Source organism: Dromaius novaehollandiae, chromosome 1, assembly GCF_036370855.1.
Source record: "Dromaius novaehollandiae isolate bDroNov1 chromosome 1, bDroNov1.hap1, whole genome shotgun sequence".
Lineage (NCBI taxonomy): Eukaryota > Metazoa > Chordata > Aves > Casuariiformes > Dromaiidae > Dromaius > Dromaius novaehollandiae.
The window spans coordinates 30,743,604-30,763,615 of NC_088098.1; the positions used below are offsets into that span (position 1 = coordinate 30,743,604).

Here is a 20,012-nt window from a genome sequence, read left to right on the forward strand (position 1 = left end):
AAAGAGCCAGATTCAACAAGAGATTCAGGCAGATTTTAGGGTTCTACATTAAAAACTGCAGTCCTCAAAATATAAACTCTTTTGACATCGAAATGTGGAGATGCCTCACCTCTGACACTTGAGCTCTTTAACATGCAGTGGCAAATTTAAATTGGAGAGCAGAAACTGTTGCCATCTGTTGCTCTCTGCCTTGCCTTCTGAGGGACAGGCTGGAAGTCACCTCTGGAGATTATCTAGTCCAACTTCTCATTCAAAGCTGGTCCAAATACAGCAGGTTGCTCATGGCCACATCCAGTTGGGTTTTGCACATCTCTTAAGGATGGAAATTCCACAACATCTATGGACAACCTGTTCTAGTGCTCAACCACCCTCATAGTGAAAAGATTTTTCTGTACATATAATCAGAATTTCCAGTGTTGCAACTCGTGTCAATTAACTTTTGTCCTATCACTATATACCTCCATGAACAGTCGGGAACTCTTCTCTGTATCCCCCTCCATTAAGTAGTTGCAGACAGCAGTAAGATCCCCTGAAGCCTTCTCTTCTACAAGCTGAACAAGCTCAGTTTTCTCAGCCTCTCCTCATATGCCTTGTACTCCAGCCCATGTGATCTTGGTGACACTTTGCAGCAGCCATACCAGTGTGTGAATGCCTTTCTTGTACTGGGCAACCCAGAATAGTAATCCAGATGCAGTCTCACATGAGCCAAATAGAGGAGAATAATTACTTCTCTGGACCTACTGACTACACCCTTGCTAGTATAGTCCAGGATGCAGTTGGCCTTCCTTGCCCCAACTGGTGATTCACACTCAGCTTGTCTATCAGGACTCCAGGTCCCTTTCTGCAAAGCTGCTCTCTAGTCAGCTGACACCCAGCCTGTGCTGGTGCATGGTGTCATTCAATCCCAGATGCAGGACTTTGTCTGCCATTGCTGAGCTTGATGAGGCTCCTGTCAGCCCATTCCTCCAGCCTGTCCAGGTCCCTCTGAACAGCAGCTCCAGCATATCAACAGCTCCCCCACAATTTGGTATAATCCACAAACTTGCTGAGAATGCACTCTCCCCATAGTCCAGATCATTAACACTGAAGGCATTAAACAGTACTGGCCCCAGAATCAGTCCCTGAAGGGGATCTCTACTCGCAACCAGCTGTCAGTTGGACTTTGTACTGCAGATCACAACCCTTTGAGCCTGGCAGTCCAGCCAATTTTCCATCCACTTTATTTCCACTTACACTGTCCATATCTCATCTATAAAGACACTGTCAAAGACCTTGCCAAAGGTGTTGCTAAAATCAAGGTAAACAACATCCACTACCATACCCTTGCCCATAGAGTCCATCATCTTATCCTAGAAGTCAGTCAGCTTGGTCAGGGACAGTTTGCTCTTGGTAAATCTAAGCTGCCTGTTTCTAATCATCTTCGCTGATAAGCTTGCAGTTCCCTGGATCTTCTTTCTTGCCCTCCTTGAAGACAGTTATGACATTTGTCTTTCTCCAGACTTCAGGGACTTACTTCCCCAATCACCATGGCCTGTCAAAGCTGATGGACAGGAACCTCACGATGACATAGGCCAGCTTCCTCAGCACCCTCAGATGCATCCCCTCTGGTCCCATGGACTTGTGTATGTTCAAAAAGCTTAAGTGTTCAGTCTTTTTCTGCTGTGGGCACTGCTTCATTCTCACAGACTCTGCTACTAGCCTCAGGCCTGAGGGCAAACTTTACCAGTTTTAAAAAACAAAAAAACAAAGACAGAAAAAGGCATCGAGTACATCAACCTTTTCCATATCTTTTGTCACTAGGTCCACTGCCACATTGAGCACTTGACCCACATTTTATGCCCTTCACTAGTTTCAACTGCCCTTGCTAGTTTCAACATCAGCTTTCCCAATTCCCTCCCTGTTGGCTTGGGCAATGTCTCTATATCCCACCCAGCTAGCCTGTCCCTGCTTCTACCTTCTGTGTACTTTGCTTTTCTGTCTGACCTCAGTCAAGACTTTCCTGTTCATCCATACCGGCCTTCTGTCACTTTGCTCAACTTTCTGTGATTTGGAATGGATCGTTTCTGTGCTTTGAGGAGGCCGTCCTGAAGGTCAATAACCTCTCCTAGAACTCCTTGCCCTCCAGGGCAGGCTCCCATGGGATCCTGCCAAGCAGATTCCCAAACAAGCCAAAATCTGCTCTCCAGAAGTTCAGAGTTGCAATTCTTCTATTTGTTGTGCTCACTTCTCTCAGGATTTTAAACTACACAATCTAATGGTCATTGCAGCCAAAGCTGCCCTCAACCTTCACTCCCCAACCAGTCTGTCCTGGTTCATGAGTAACAAGTCCAGCAGAGCACCTCCCCTAGCTGACTCATCAACCACCTGTGTCAAGAAATTGTCATCAACACATTCCAGAAATCTCCTGATTTTTTCGCACTTAATCAACGCTTCAAGTGCTGCCATGTGTCAGGAACACAGTGTCCCCTAGGATAAGGAGTTGGATTGCTACTGTCTTGACAGCAGAAACCTCATTTGGCCTTCAAGATCTGAGTATCTTTATCACCTACTACAGAGAATCCCAGGGAAAAGGCTTGCTTTAACACAGCTGTAGCACTGAGAAATTCTGTGGCTCCAGAGCTAAGGGTCCACAACATATCCTGAGGAGAAATGTGATACGAGTAGGAGAAGGCTAGAAACATACTGTGCTGCCACGGCCTGTTGCCACAGCTGCTCCCTTCATCAACTCTAACACAGCTAGGAGTGGAGAGGGAGAGTAGGAGACATTCTCAGGTCGTTGGGGCTAACTATGCAGATGACCAGACCAGTCCTACCCATGTTGAATAATGATTCACCAGTGTCAAAGGAACACAAACTACTCTAGGACTGATCAGTGCCAAAGATGAAAAAGATAATATATGCTTGCAACCATTTCAAATAGGCTTTTATCAGGTGAACCAGTGCATGAGATGACCAGCTGGTGCCATACTTCACTTCCCAGTGAGCCTCCCTCGTAATCTCATGTGTCCAAGAAGTCTTGATATAGTGAGAGTGCGAGCTGCTTTCCCTAAGGAAGACTTTTTAGAATGGCCTCTGACTCAGTGATGAAGGCTTTTGCCAGTGCACAGCTCCTGCCCATAGTGCACTGTGGCCACAGGCTTCTGAATCTAATAACGTCTTCATAACCTTCTGAGTTTGTAATTCTGCTCCTGATCTTTCCTTGCTCTAAAATAATGACAGATTGAGCATTTATTAGAAATATATCTTCTAAGGCAGTTAAGGCCATTTGCACAGAAGAGGATAGGAGCCAGCCTTTATAAGCTCTGCTGAGTGAAAAGTAGTCTTTGGAGATGCCCTGTAGAGGCACATACACATCTTCAGTGTTTAATAAACAGAAAACCACTTACTGTCTATCTGAAATTCACTGTAACAGTCCACTCCGTCTCAGCAGCGTCACTGAGAGAAACTGGTTGGAGGCACTCCCTGCCTTATAGTCTATGCAAAAGTGGAAAAATTCTCTGATCTTGAGTAACAGGCCCTGCATACATCCTACAAGGTGAATACAGATATAGTCTTTCACTTAAGACAGAATCTGGGTTTTCTTTGGTGAAGGCTGTAACTTCCCCGGTGATTTATTAGAAAGAGGAAGATGACAACTCTTCCTCCTGTTATCTTTCTTACAAAATCCATGACTCCTTGTCATATTTAAAGTGAAAGGACATAGACACCAATCAGGACAGCATTCTAGGCTGTAATTCCCAAGTAAAATAGGTACCAGCTGATAGCTTTATACAGCTCCAAGACCCTCTTTTGCAAGAGTCCTTTGTAGCTAGATTAAGCCATCCCACTCGCTCTTGACTTTCACAGTTCCTGTTCCATGACAATTATCCTGCCCCTGGGTACAAGGTAGGTTAGAAACCTAACCTAAAACTGCAGATTCGCCTGCTGACTGAATACTTTAGAAAGCTTTTTCAAGCATTACAGCCAAGCTTCAAGAATATTTGAAGCAGGATAGTATATTTAAAGTTCTTCACCTACAAGCTGGATACTGTATAGACCTCAGGTTCACTTTTTCATCTGGGTTCAGATTTTCCTTTTCCTTCAGACTAGAATTCCTATGCCTTCGGAAACTGGGTTGCTTTTCAGGTGCTGAATGTTCCCTTTGCTCTCTTCATTGACAAATATTACACTGTGAATGTTAAAGGATACCAAATTTGGGCTTTGTAGAAAGAAGTGGGAATACAGTCTCTGTGCAGCCCTCTGCCACTGAAAAACACAGCCAAGTTCATGAGAAAGGCCATTTTAAAATTGTGTTTTTTCTCCTTAACCTCTTTAACCACTTCAAGCCCAGGTGCTATAATTTCCTTCAAACTTCATTTAATCACTAACCTTAGTTCTAAATTAAAAAAAAAAAAAAATATTGCAGGAGCACTTAGATCCCCCAATCAGAACGTCATATTGTATTAAGCATCATATGTTCCATATATAACAAATACAGTCTCAGGTGTTTGCATTCTTAAGCCATGCTACTTCTGTTATCTGCATACATAACTTTATACATGAATAATCCCGTAATGTTAAGGGGATTTCAGAGATATAAAGTTAAGACATTTTTAGATTATAGGCAGATTCAACCTGAACAGGAAAAAAACACTTATGAAAAAAAGAACATGGTATCAGTTAAAGAATTATTTGTCTCTATAAACACTAATTAGCTGTTTCTGCTTTTTTTTTTTTAAGAATTGTAAACAGACAAAAGTTTAAGAAACTATTAGAGATAAGAAAATTAAAGGTATTGTTACCATTTTAAGTGAAATAAAAAACTTAAAAGGATGTCAACTGCTTCTGAGGCATCACTGATTACATTTAAGAGAAAAACACGATACTCTCCTTCCAGTTCAGCCACAGCAATTCTGAAGCACCTGGCTTCATTGATTTTACATGAAATGCTGAACTGGGAGCTGTTTTAAACAGAAACTGAAGTTGAATGAAAGAGAAATTAAATTATAACACCAAGTTATTTATATAGTGTTTCTCAATTCCCAGAAAAGTACAGCAGCTGGGCTGGAAGACTATGAACTGTGTAGCTAAAATCTGGAAATTTTACTTTTTAAAAGAGGGGTAAACAAGTTATTTTGTTTTTTCATTTCCATTCCTGACTTCTCATATCCACTCCTCTAGTTCATGTAATAAATAAAGATTTTTACTTTTATAATTTCCTATTGTGGTAAATAAGGTTCGACACTGAAGAACATGAATTTAGTTCATCTTGACTACTCTGAGCCTGTCCCAAGGTGTAACCTGCATGCCATATCTTCTTACTTCATATGCAGAGGCATTTGACTTGCCATTCTGGAGCCTCCCAAAGCTTTCAAGCAATGCAAACATCACTCCTGTGCTAGGACTGTAACACATGGCGAGGAGTTGGGTTGTGCTGATACACAGTAGGGCTGTTCTGCAGAAACCAAATCTCTAGCTGCAAAAGGAAGACAGTGGAGGTGATAGGCTGATGTTGCTGGATTAACTTGGGCTCCCAGCCCAATTCCTTTCCATCAGTGACACTTCCACTGCGAGCTGTTAAGAGCTCTCTCTCTTCTTGTTTCCCTAACGTGTGGCATAGGCTTGATAGGATTGACATGGTGGGGGAAGCTTTCTAATTGAAAATGAGCAGGTAAAGTCTGTACTTAATTTTCAATTGCTTAAGTTTACCATTTAGACTATAAAATCATAACTTAGGGTTAATTTCAATTTCACTGTTCCCTCTGTACTTCTGGGGGAATCTTTAAGCTCCAGACTGACATGCTGTAGCTCCAGCTCCAAAGGGTTGCAGAGAAGTAGTAGAGGAAGTGGGAGCTGTAAAGGCTAAAATGTGTCAGAAACAAAGGCTGAGGCTTACCAGAAATTAAAACCCATGGGTCTACAGGAAGGCAGCAGTACTGAGAGTTAAGCGGAGACAACCCAGTGCTAAAATTCGATTTTAATCAGTATATGTTCATTGAAAATAGTAATTTTACCAAACTCAGGTCTCTAGTATGGGTCTTTTCTCTCATTTGTATGAAGCAGTAGGGAAAGGACAGCCACTCCAGCAACATCCTGCATTTGCACTGCTTTAGATGTGAAATTCATTTCATATATGCATGTATCTTAAAACTTATGCATAGAAAATTTATAGAAAAAACAGAAATGTGTATGTATAGACATTTACATATAGATGTCCCACGTTCCTTTCTTGTGATTCTTAATGACTGAGGAGAAAAAACTTACTTCCAAATCCCAATCTTTAATTTATCCAGCAAACATGGCAGCTTCTCTTTAGGCTCAGCTTCCCTCCAGCCCTGAGGACCATAGACTTCAATATTTAGGTCTTCAGTAGCAGTGCAACATTCTGTGGTATATAGGCTGAAAGCTATCAAGAGAAGGAAAACGTAATAGGGCAGGTCTTCATAGCCAAAATGCTTTTTCTACCTAATTTCTGTATAGTCTATGCCCATCCCACAAGGACATGCTACATTTCAAATGAAAATTAGTTTTCTATTTCTGTTTTCTTGTAAATACCACAGGATGACAGTTGTACCCCAACTGCCCTGAAAAAGAAATAAAAAGCACAGTTAACTATTCAGCCAGGTGCCCTCCCCTTGCCTGTGCCAACTGGGCACACTGAACTAGAGGAAAAATTTAGCAGAAGACACAACACCTCTCCTTCCTCTTTTCCTTTTAAGTAGCCACAAGGACGGAAAGACTAGAAGCACCTAATTGCCTTGATTTCAGGTTTCTTGGACTTCCTAATCAGTGTGCACAAAAGGGATGATGCTTTGTCCTTCTGTTGTTACCCGAACGGCAGAGCCTTAGAAGGTGGAAAAGGAATAAAATATTGGCCTTGGAGATTTTCACAGCTGAGCATGGCAGCAGTTGCCGCTTCCATGGAAAGGGAAAAGTAAAGGGAAATGGAACAACAAGAGCTGCAGTCTCCCTTCCTCTAAACAAGAACATGAAGTGGAAGAACATTAAGCAGAGGGGAATATAATGGAAAAAAACCTGAGCTGAATAAAAAGCTAACAGAAGCAGGGGAAACACTGAAATGCATCTGAAAGGACATATGTACTTGAGATTAACATTTAACTGCATATACAGGATTAACACAAATTCAGCTTTGGCTACACCATTTGGTTATTTGCAGTGTATATCATCTACACAGCTATGCTCCAACTCCTTCAAAGTCCAACAGCATGAAGACTTATCCTATCCACCAGACTGCAAAACATACTTTTCTTTTCACCATTCTTACATGGTGATAAAGTTTGAATTCACAAGCCCTCTTCTTTTTCATTTGGAAAACTGACTTCCTCATTCCTGCAGACAGATTAGTAAACAGAGAGCAAAAAATCACCACAGATAACTACACACCAATAGAAAATAGAACCCGCATGCTATGAAGATACTAAGAAATCTAGAAAGAGAAATGTCTTTAGTTACTTCATACCGAATCAATGCCATTGCTATTGCAAACTTAAGGTCATAATTTTTACAATTGCAGCTCTAATTAAGTAAATTCAGGCCTTCATTTCTTAACAGCTTGGTGTTAAAAGTTTCTTATATGTATTCTCAGATGATATAACCATGGGTAATTCCACTGAAGACTTTGGAGCTTATTATTCACCTTCAGTCTCAGAAACTGTAGTTCACACTGCCAAACAGCTAAATGGATTCAGATTATATATGGAGAACAACGTGTGCCTTGATTAGTTCTGACTTCCGGAATGGGCAAGTCCAGGTTACTTCTAGGTTAGTAAAGTAGCTAAGATTTTTAAGAACAAAACTTTTTAGAGCAAAATTTATTTATTCAAAAATTGGTAAATCAGCTGTTTCATTTTACAAAGAGGTGATGGATGAGCTTCTAGGAGGTACACAGACCTGTGACCATAGAGACAGGCAGTAACACAGATTCAGATATTGCAGATCTAGACATCTGCAGTTCATGTCAGGCTGAGAGTGCTATGGAGTATGAGAGCTAGTGCTACATCACGATGCAGATACAGGCTGACAAACTGACCATAGTTCTGTGTTCAGTTTAATCTGGTACTAAAAGAGGGAGCCCTTCCTTCCCCAAGCCGTTTTTTTCCACATTCTCTTGCACTGACACTGCCCTTCACACAGTGAGTCTTGTTAGGTAACAATTCCATTTAAAACGTAACTTTTTTGCCCTGTAAATTTTCAGCTGGATTGGTCTTGAAAAAGGTTGCGGTACAGCTGCATGAATGCTAATGCCAGCATGAAGGAAGAGGATGAAGGTGGATGATACCCTCCTTTTTGGAAGCAGCACCAATTTAAGCTTTATTAAACTAATTGTGGAGCTATCTGCTAATAACTAATCACTAGCACTGGCTTCAAAACTTTGCATCTGAAGAAATGAGTTCCAGTCAGCTAGTGCACAACTGTAAAAATCCATTCTGCTGCAGAATCAAGCTATTATTGCTACTCAGAAACTAGCTACTCAGACTATTTCCAAATCACGGATAACTAGTTTGGCAAGTCAACTATTATACTAGATCAGTGATGTTATTATGTAAATTATTTACCTGCAGGTTTTCAACATCAGGGATTTGTCTGATATCTTAGCTGTTCCTAGAACTAGATAGCACCCTAGACCCACATTGGTCAAGGGGAGATACAGATACCGAATGTGCATATGTTCATGACTCAAGAGGTGATCTCATGGAACAATTGCTTCCTAAGTTCTATTTTTTCCAGATTTTGAGGAAATTTTTGAGAAGCTTTTGCCTCACAACTTGCCCAATAATAGAACTTGGACCTGTCTGTTACTTTTTCCCCCCGCATTCAAAAGGTTTAAGGGGCTCCTAAACTGCATGGAATATTTTGTTCCCAATTAATTTTATGGTTTGGGGTAAGCAGAATCTTAAGCTAACACATAATTTGGCACAGACAATTCAAGAGCTACTTCCTATGGTAGCTAGTTTGTGTTTAATGAGATGTCATTTCAGTAGATTGTATAAATTGCTGGCTCTGTTTTTATACTTTAATAAAATGTTTGCATAGCTCCTGCTTCTCCTTTCATTACAATTAGGCAGGCAGAAGTTCAAACAACAAAACTTTACTTATTGTTCATGTCTGTAAGTTAAATAACCACTGCAAATGATAACGTGTTTTTAAACAGTATAACACTGTGCAAATCACTGGTAAGTTGTACTGAAATTGCAGTGCACTTTTAAGAAGTGACTAAAATGTGAAGGAGGAATGCAAGTATCAGCTTCTTACAGTTCTCCCATTTCTCCACACACCCTTATTTCTTGTGCAAATGATGCATCAAGGAATATAATGAGACTGTTTAGGATATTTACATTCTAGGATTAAACACTACAAATGTATATATGTCCAAACTGTATATCTTCTATTTAAGTCTAGTCAGACAAAAGACTATTTAGTATTAACAGTCCACTTCTTTCTTCCATCCCACAGAAAATGCTGAAAAGTCCTTTTTAAAGAGCTCAAAATATGAAGTATTTAAAAAATATCTAAACCTTAGAAAAAAAATGGCAACACTGTTGTAGGATACAAATTCAACTGGTTTCTTTGCAAATATCTTTACCTACTACCTTTGAGTAGTGAACTGGCAGCAGCTTTGTCCAATTAACTTTCACAAGAACAAAGCACGAGACCCATTTCTCAGTGCTCAAGTCCTGACTACTTTTATCATCCACAAGGTATTACACCAAATACCAGGACCCTGGTTTTGAGAGATGATCCAACATTTTCTGAGCACTACCACTCGAGTGCTGGACTCCAGTTCCAACAGCCTTACATGTAGACACAAACCCCTTTTAGGAACTTGAGTTCAGGTCCAGGAAAAAGCTACAGGAACTGTGACTTAAAGAGCTCCTGTTCCCTTACTGATACATGGAGGGCACCAGCACAGAGAATGGCGCACTCAGCAAGGTCTGCGCAGTGTTGCATTTGATAGTTTGCACTCAAAATGTGCCACCCTAGATAGCTGGCCTGCAGTGCCCTGTTCTCTTGTCACATCCAGGCACATGCACCTGCCTATTTACTGCCTCTTTTCTCAACGTTAGAGATAAAACTTCCAATAACTTTACTTGCATGTTACAAAGCTGTGTTTTTAAAGTTTATAGTATGTGTACCTCTACTTAAGATCAGCAGGCTTTATCAAAGCAATAATAAATTAAACCAAAGTAAGTTTTGTTGCTGGTAGCTTTGCTTTTGCTAATTTTTGTATGTGTTCCTAACAGCCAGTGAGCAGTACCTGAGGTTTCCTCTTTGGCCAGTGTAACAGTAAAGAACCTCTTTCATCAGCTAGGACAACCCATTTTCAGGACACCTGAACAGAAATGGTGGCACGGAGAGCTGTGACAATGAGGTATGCATGACAGATTTTTAGAAGGTGAGTGACTGCATTAACTGCATGTTTGACGGTGTTTTGTTAGGGAAAGATTTCTTGAACTACCTAAAAGGCTAGCCAGAAAACTGCCATTTTTTCCTTCAAAAATTTGCAAATATCACATCCCCTCACTTTCTGTGAAAAGATCTTGAAGAATTCCGAAGCTGCTTCAAGTACTTGTTTGAAAACTGCCTCTGTTTCCCTCCAACTGGCACTGAACCACTGCAGCGATGCAGAACAGCCTGGCCATTGCCACTGGGTGCTTCATGCAACTTGTCATTGAAACCAAAACAAACAGGAAAGTCTGCCTTTCTGCATCTTCCCCAGGACCAAACAGCACCAAGAAGTAGGCTTTTGGTGAGCCTTCACAATAACAACTTTTCAATATAACATCAAATACCTAATGGAATACTTAATAGAGAATTTTTATAGAACAGTGTTATTAACTTTAAACCATAAAACTTTTAATTTCATAGTAACTGTGTTTATGAAGACCATATAAAAGGAACTGGAAACCTTTCCCTCCCCCCTCAGCCATGTTTTCATTTTTACGTAACAAGAGCCATGCGACCATGGGGTAACCCTTTGTGTGGTCTAATTACATTGCTGCAAGACATATACTGAATATTTTGTGAGAATGGGATGGGGACAGGATAAGTACAAATAAAGCAAACTGCTGTGTAAAGCTCTTCTATGGCTTTCACACCTAACTGAAGTCAGTAGCACCACAATGAAGACAAAATCCTTTTATCATTACGCTCATTCACCAGACAATCCTTCCTTTAAATTAAACAATTAAACAAACAAAAAAAGGAGATAGCAGGTAGTACTTACTACACCAAGCCTTTGTTAGCTGTGAAACCACCAGAACCCCTTGAGCAGAGAATATCGAACTAAATAATCATTTGAGAGTTTTTCCAGGACATCCAGTTAGTTGATCAAACTGTTCCAGGCGGTCTGGACTGAGATGCTGTAACCGCAGTTGAACTGAGGACTATTCCAACCCTGAATGCTTCATCCTCTGCTATGTAACTCTCCTCTAGAAGGCAACAGATACCACAGGCAACACTGAATGTGCTGATCACAGCTCTGCGTAGCAAAGGAATACATCTCAGACACACGAGTTCAGCCAGTCCATTTAACCTAACACTACACAGTTGCTTCAGCTGTTCGTAGCCCTAAGCCTGTTCAAAGAAGTCACCACAAAAATCACTGGTGTAAAGAATATTTTTACTACTTGGATTACAGGTACAGCACTTGCTATACTCCTTTTATGTACTGACTATACATACAGCTATGTTCTGAGCAATTAGTATGTTGGGATGATCTGTGCATATCAGCTAAAAATCACTCCAAAATTGCACTTTATGTCTGCTTCTCTGTAGCATTAGGAGGAGGATACTAGAAATAGCAGAAGACAAAAGAACAGGGAGATGCACAGGATAGCTAAATTCCTATACTTCAGCGCAGCTTACAGGTATGTTGCAATCACATTAGAGATTGCATACAGTGACTATAAATGCAAACGGAGCAAAATGGCTACTAAAATATATTTTCAGGATTGAACTTTCAGAGGATTTCAGGTTCCAAGACACCTTATTACAAGAAACAACTGAAGATATTTTCCTGAACTTTCGACTATTTGGGATGGTGTTTTCCAGGCTAGATGTGTGCCTCAAGCTGATGTTTTCAAAAGAAACTTTCAACAAGAAGAGATCAGGTCAATGTAAGAATGAAACTGGAGGAAAAACTCATTTTTACTCAAGTACAAGAAAAACCTTCTTAATGTACTTGAAAGGGGCTACGATTTCTTTACTTTGAAGCTAGAATTTGAAATTTAGTGGGAGAGCAGACTTTGAATCAGGGATATGCCTTTTGGGCAGTTTTCCCACTGAACAAGAAGATAAAGCAATAGGCTTTTGAATCTCATTCTGTACATGCAGAGCAAAAAGAAAAAAGGAAAAAAAGAAAAACTTTTAAAGAAGCCAGAAGCTAAGTTTTCTAAAAATTAGGTGGTATTAAGCAATGCTGCAGGTAGGTCCTGTAACACCTTAGCAGTATTACTCCTACCTGAGGCAGCAGTGGGGACTGGAATTAAGGCTGGGGCTCCACTGTTCTCAGTGCTCCCTCTTCTGGCACCCAGGCAGTGGAAAGGATGGATGCCTACCTACAACACCAAGAGGGTAAAATGTAGAGCTCGCTGGGGAGGAGAAGAAAGGGTGATGGTGGGATGGATGGTACAGGAAATTAATGCTATATGTATACCTAATGCTAATGTATACCCAGATTCTATCCTTGTTTTTTTCCAGGGATCTACTCAGAGCAGCAAGTCTCTTGCATCTAATTGGTGCCCTCTAAGGAAGTGCTTCTCATTCTCCAAATTCCAAATTTGAGCCTCTGGAATCTAAAAATCAGAAATACCCAGCACTATCTAGAATATTTATACTGCTTCCACCACTGCAGCTTCTGAGCACTTCAAGCATTTCTTAGAACAGAACACCACAATAGTCTTGCAATAGGAAAGCCCTAATATTGCAAACAGCACAACAGAAATGCACAAGTTAAACAGGAAGCTTACAGCTTAATTTAACACGGCTCTAAAGTTACAGCTAGCACCTCCATTTCTGAACCTACTCTTGAATAACCTGTAAATTATATCCATTATATCCAACTAAATGAAGAGCACCCCAAGTTAGCAGCTGTTTTTGTATCGATTGCCTCTGTGCCTCCGCTTTCTCAATTTTAAAGTGATGATAATGCTACTATTTCAGTGTTGAGAACTCATTAATATATGTGAAGCATTCAGATACTCTACTAATGATTATTCTAGAAAAGCCTGTAAGGAAATGCACACACTCTGTATTCTGATCAAGATTTAACATCATGCAGAAAAAGAGGCATGTCCTCTTCTTTTTTTAATTCAGCAAGCAGTAGCCATATCAAACTGAATGAAGGATCCAGTGGGTAGGGGGGGGAGGAGTGTGTGACCATGTAACTGGACTATTGTAATACACATGCATGATGCCAAGCAAATGGAAAGTTCTTATGTAAAGAGCACTGAATTTTTCAATCCTAATATTTTTGACATTGCTCATATGTAATATATATAATTTTAATGTTCAGTTGCAGAGAGAGACTATTGGACTTTTATTTAAACTCAAGAGATCATCAATAAGTGAAAAAATTCCAAAATCTAAATAATTTATTCTAGAAATAAAGAAATTGATCCCGATATGAATTTGGCTCCAGCCAGTTACCCAAAATTTAAAAATGGTAGTAAGAAACCCTCTCTGAAAGCTTAGCTAGCATATTTTGGCCAAAGGACAGGATTCCTTAGTACAGTGTTAAACAATGTGGAAAACCTGCATTATCAAATATGTACTATAATTTTTGTATAGTATTGAAAATGTGACAACACCTGGATTAAGGACATACAGCCCCATTTTCATACATGTTAAGCACAACTAATTCCAAAGGAACGCAATGGGGGCTCTGTAATAGCTTGGCAACACCTCGGAGAAACAATTATGACCCACATTATTTCACTTTCTTAAAGCAAAGCAAAGAATGAGCCCAGACTTATTAAAATGCAGGTAGCAGATCAAACACAATATTCTAAGATGCTCATTCACAGACAGGCTTACTTCACTTTTATTGTCTTATAAACCTAGCTAAACTCGCGGCATTAAAAAATATCCACCTTGACTTTGTAAACTAGCATTACAGTAACTTGATCAAAGATGAAATGACATGGGAAGAAGTTTCACTCAGAGAGACCATACTGCAAGCTCGGGGTACCAAAAAACACACCCATCACTACTATTTGCATTGGGTCATATACTACAAGCAGTTCCTTGTGCAGCACATAACTTAGGTCACTGGAAATTTGTATTTAAGTATCTAAAATAAAATATCTAAAACTATACAGAAAGCCTTAAAAATACAAATCAAGTGCGAATAACTGCAGTACTATATTACTGAATCAGCAAAAGATGGAAATATAAATTGTGCGTTAACTGCACCTAAGGAGTTATATCTGAAGGGGAAGTTGCCCAGTACACTGTTGAGAGCCCCTTAGAGAGGTCTGCCCACTTAAAACTTTATCAGAAACTTTCTCCTCATTCCCTTGCCTGGGCCCACATTTTCTTTCATCCTCCTGTCTCCTTCACCAGGACTGAAGACATTCTTCCAACTTCCGTACTGTCCTTGCATACATGCAAGGGAATCTCACAGAGGGAAGAAACCTTTTCCTGGCTTGCATAGCTTCCCAGCTCTGTGCACAAGTTAGAGAAGAACAAAGCTAAGTAGACTATTTCATGTAATACATTTTAACACTTCTAGCTCTAATATTCTGAGACTGCACTTTTGTCTCTTCGTAAGGGGTTAGAAAGTTTCAGGAACTTCATGTTCACTCTCCTGTAAGCAATACTTAGTACATCTCAGCTCAGACACAGACATTCTCCCAGGTCAGTGCATTAGTGGCTCTCAAACGTAGCAATCCCGGTACTAGCTCTGGAAGGCCCAAGACCAATGACTGATGGAAGATATATACATCATCATATACGCTCTATTTCTTTTACTTTTTTTCCCCCCTAAGCATCCTTGTTTATCCTCTGTTTGCAACAAGATCTGGGTAAGACACACCGTATGTTAAGATTCAAAATTCAGAGATAGCAGCAGCTCAGCCCAAAAAACACTTTTATAATACCTGGACATGAACACACTCATAGGTTCCTCTAAGAGCTTCAAACACTACCACGTTACTGCAAGCAACAGGAACCGATACTTGACTACATTTGATGGCTCTTTATATGCAAACAATTTCAAAAATTGTTTCTCACTAGCTTTATTCAGTTATGTTAGATGCTACTACAGTTAAACACAAGTTCAATGTTTTAAGTGCAATTTAAGTTAGGTGTCCCATCAGCATTTAATCAATGTGGTAAATTTGAGCTTTTTTTCCCCTCTTTCAGTTAATCTGAAAATATGGATACTTCCTTTTATCCAGGCAATAGAACAGCATTCAGTGCAACACTGCTTGTTTATCACAAGTCGGTAAGACAGAATCCATAAGGAGATTGACAGATAGACTGAGAACCATAATTAAACAAAAAAAAAAAGAAAAGATTTTTCTCCTTTGAAAGTGTATCTGTGGGTAGTCATACATTTTTCACTGTTTAAGTACTTGATTAGCTTGGATGATTTCAACTGACTAGTTAAAGTGTTGTTTAATCAGTATTACTTTCATTAACTAAAATTTTTGAAAAGTTTTTGCAAAATATATTACATTGAAATGAGTAAGTTGTCATATGTATCATCTGTCTGCACACTTACGGTTGCATGAACTACTTCCCTTTTCTTTTATGCCAATATAGAAAGTTAACTAAGGCAACCGCTTACTCAGAGAAATTTGTATGTGTTTAGCTACTTTTGACTGCCACTTAAATTGGTAAAAAATACAAAGAGAACACAGGGCTACATTATGAGCAAATATTTCTGGTAGATGATCTGCAATACTGAGAATTCTCATTCTAGGAGCGTTTTATCACTTAAACTTCTAAAAAATATTATAAAAAAGTTATTAGGTTTACAGTTTTTGCTTTAAGTAACTAGACCTCCCCCCAACCAGTGTGATACCACCATTCTTACTCTATAAAAGCTTTTACAGTTTGAGACAAATTTAACCTGATAGTTTCCCTATTTCTGAACTCAGTTCCTTTTTAACATTCAAAAGGACTCTCTCAGTTTTGCATTTCAATCAAACTTTCACACATCCAACTAGAAACATGAATCACTCTAGTGCTATTTCAGGGAACAAGTACAGCTATAGTGGCAGGGGAGGTGTAACATCTACAAGATCACACAAACACACAGGTAATCACAAACTAATGCTTCAGTCAGGTCATTTATTGACTGCAAACATGTTTTCCTTTTAAAAAACTTGCACCAGTTTGCCATCAGGATATCCATTACTTTTACTGTGCTGCAGACCAATGCTTGTTAGAATCTCAAAATATTTTCCACCATTCAGGCCCCAATCCGTGTTACAGGTGCAATACCCTAGGAAATGAAGCAAGTATTTTTGGCCTGAAATGTAAGAAAAGGATATGAATTTGATAGTCTTTCTAAACTTACTGTTGAAGTACTGTCCACCCCAAGTGTTTAGAACTCATATGTCACAACCTACAAAAGAATTATGATTTCAAAAGCACTGCAATTTTGAAATCAAGTGGAAGTGCATTTATGTATTTATTTTTACTTCTCCTTCAGTTGCATTTAGGGTTTTCCTGCTTCATGTTTCATACTTCATTGCACAACTGAAAAACCCTCAGTTTTGAAGTGTCTTTAATTCACAGCCTAGCTGATCATAAAATTCCTTGATTCTAACAGCTGGATCTTTGTGAAAAAACAGCAGTATTAGAAAACTACAGTAAAATTACAATAGTTACATGTAACACTTAAGAAATCATTTAATCAAGTTACTTACATATTTACAACAGTGTTTATGTAATCCATTTTTCCATCTGTTATTTCCTAAGTAGTAATAACAGAAAAATAAGTTGAAATAAGGCAGGCAGACAACACAAGGCGATTTAGGAAGGAGATGTCACAAGTCATTTAAATCAACATCTTAAAAAGTTGGTTATTTTCAATGTAAAAGCATTCTTTAATTTTTTTAAAGAGATTATCTAGAACAAGCCTGCAATGGTAGTAAGTTCCACTTACAGGGAAGGCAGGGGAAATTTTGTATAAATGTGCAAGTGTACATTTGCTTTGCCACCTTTGCTGTACTGTTTATCATTTATTTTTAAATACCAGACCTTTAATTTATGATTAAATACTGTAGAATTGATGACTAGCCAGTCATGATCTATATCAAGTAATAGCCTCTTTAAAAAGAACTAACACAAAGAGTAATAAAAAATTTTTAACTATTATTCAGTAAGAAGAGGTAGGACTAATATCTTGTAAATGCCCCTTGTTAAAGAGTACATTTGTCACAGCAAGCTGTGCAAACAGTGAAGTCCTTGGCCCAACATATGCAGTTAATTCCAATGCTTTTAACATTTGTTATTAAAAAAGGTTCAGATGAACGTCACTAAAATTCACCACTACGTTTCTGGCTGCTTCTCCTCTATCAAATGCTCATCCTGTAAGTCTTGTGTTTATTTTCAGATTACACTTAAACTACACTTTTTCTTACAAATGCAGATAGTAGTGTATATTTAAAAGAATGCATTTTCTAAAACACACATACACACACAAATAACACTGATTTCAGTTTCCAAGGATTTACAGTTTACTATTTAATGTAAGTCACATTCAGCTAGTGATACTAGTTACTCTAATCAAAATGTAATGTTGCCACACCTCAAGAGAAACAAACAGAAATGAAAATGGAAATGAGCAAGAATATTTCACCCATGAGAAAGCCAAAGCAGAGGCAGTGGCACACTGACAAGAGCAATTGTGGCCTACTCTCTGGATAGCAGCAGTTGGACAAATAGGTAGTAAGTATAAAATTAAAGGTTCAGGGGAAAAAGTTGAAACTACAACACAGAGATATAGCTATTAGGAAAGAAAACTGATTTCATGCAGTTATGCCCTTTTTTTTTTTTTTAAGGCACCAAATAGTGACAATTCAATTACTGCATCTACACTGTCTGCAAGAATGCTGACTCCACACATAACATCTACACAACAAAATTCATCGTATATCTGAACTTTATAAACAGGTTACAGTCATACAGGTTTTGTTTTACATTTTAAATGAATTCAATTTGCAGTTACAGGTACTACACAGAGGTCAATAAAAAAAATTTTATAGCAAGATTTTTTCATTCTTTTTACCTACATTTAACCTATGATTCTTTAATATGCAATAAGAGATATTTCATAACTTTATCACTGTAATTTTGGTATATTAAATCATTATTAGCACTTCTACCATAAATAGGTGATCACCTTTATTTAGAATCATTAAAATGCATGCTGATTAAGTCTGATAAATTAGGAGAAAAAAAAGTCTTAATTCACTAGTCCTTTCTCTACCCCCAATAGAGGGGGAACCCCTGTCAACATAAAAATAATAAAATCAGTAGTATAATACAAACATTAGCTTCATAATCTTATCACAGGGCATCTGCAACTATTTCAGCTATAAGTTGAAGAACCAAGCTCTAAGAATCAAGACATCGTTAATGTAAAACAGTAATTATTATCAAGCTGGCATCACGAGATTAGAGCCCAATACAGACATTTTGTACCTTGGTGCTGGATAGTGTAACTTGAAGCATCAGCCTAATAGCCGGCTTATTCATAAGGCATGCACTAAAATGAAACAAACAGTAATTAAGTGCTGACAGTGACCTAGTTAGCTACACAAGGAGCGAGACCGCCTTGTCACTCAGTACAGGTTCGCCAGAATCCTGCAGAAACGGTCCGTCCGCCCAGGCTGCGCAGCAGGGCGAGCGGGGCCAACAGCACCTCTTCCCCACGCAGCGCCGGGCTCCCGCGCCCGCCGCGCCGCGGCCCGGCCGCCAGCCCCGGCGGCTTCCGCAGCATCCGCCGCCCTCAGAGCCGAGCGAGCACGGCCCGGCGAGAAGCGAAGCCGGCGCGGGCAGCGCCAGGGCCGCCTGCCTGCCTGCCCTTCCCCTCCCCTCCCCCCCGCGCCGGAGCACCGGCAGCTCCGCACTGGGATAACGCAGCCTCTGACTCGCTCGCTGCTCGCGTCCCTCCTTCACCTCCCTCCTCTCCCTCCCCCAACGCGCACACTTTATAGAAAGTCTCCTCTCGGCGGCGGGAGGGCGGTGAAATCCTTCGCTCTCCTCCCTCCGCTCTCTGTAATGCGAACGAGCCGCCGCCTTCTGTTCCTCAGCCTTGGCCAAGTCGGCGTTTTGTTGACAGGCTCAGCCGGGCACAAAATGGGGCTGCCGCTTCCATGGGCGCCGCCATTTTGTGAGGAGCCGCCGCGCTAGCTGTAGCCGCAGCCTCAGTAGCGGCGGCCACGGCAGCCCAGGGGCGCTGGAGCGGCGGCCGGGGTCTGTGTAATGGTTGAATAAAGTGACCCCCTCTAGGGAATCCCCAGCTGACAGTTACGTAAGGGACCGTGCGCAATTGCTGTGCTTAGCATGGAAACCCACCTAGCCCTGCTACGCAATTTGCCTATCCTCCCTTCTGCCTCCCGCTCCCCTGCCGCACGGCAAACAGGCAAAGAGTGACTCACCTCCGCCAACTGCCCCCCACCTGGGGAAGACCCCCTGCTTTTAAGCAATTTTACGGCACGATTAAAACCACCGCCCTCTTGTGAAGGCAGGTTTCGCTGTGTATGTTTAAGTGAGAGATTTACACCCTCAGTTGCTTATTTGTTTCAAATCTCTCTCATTCATATTATCCGGGCTTTGGGAGTCTTATACACACTACTGCTGAAATAGCAGAAACTCAAAGTGCCATAGGCAGGAGCTGCAGATCAGAATCTGTTGCTGGTCTAATTTAAGAAAGGGGCTCTTAATGCAATAACAAACAGGCGCTCTGCATTTCTTACACACCACCACTGCATCCACACAGAGGGCGACTTTCCATACTGCCTGAGTATTAATTTGAAACTGAGGGATTTCTTTCC

General features: G+C 40.2%; 1 long non-coding RNA gene across 6 annotated transcripts in view; it reads right to left on the reverse strand.

Annotated features, from left to right (window-relative positions):
* The window catches only part of LOC112983071 (uncharacterized), a 30,959-nt gene extending 11,485 nt beyond the window's left edge, over window positions 1-19,474 (reverse strand). For 2 of the 6 annotated variants that reach the window (XR_010388139.1, XR_003259150.2), the window contains exons 1-3: window positions 18,658-19,066; window positions 16,878-16,924; window positions 6,244-6,385 (exon numbers count right to left, since the gene is read on the reverse strand). This is a non-coding gene — a long non-coding RNA (uncharacterized LOC112983071). Of the gene's footprint in view, window positions 1-6,243; window positions 6,386-11,224; window positions 11,430-12,460; window positions 12,558-16,877; window positions 16,925-18,657; window positions 19,067-19,163 lie in introns of those variants that run through there. The other 4 variants (XR_003259152.2, XR_003259151.2, XR_003259155.2 and 1 more) reach the window with 4 other exon arrangements.
* Window positions 19,475-20,012: the final 538 nt, after the last annotated feature.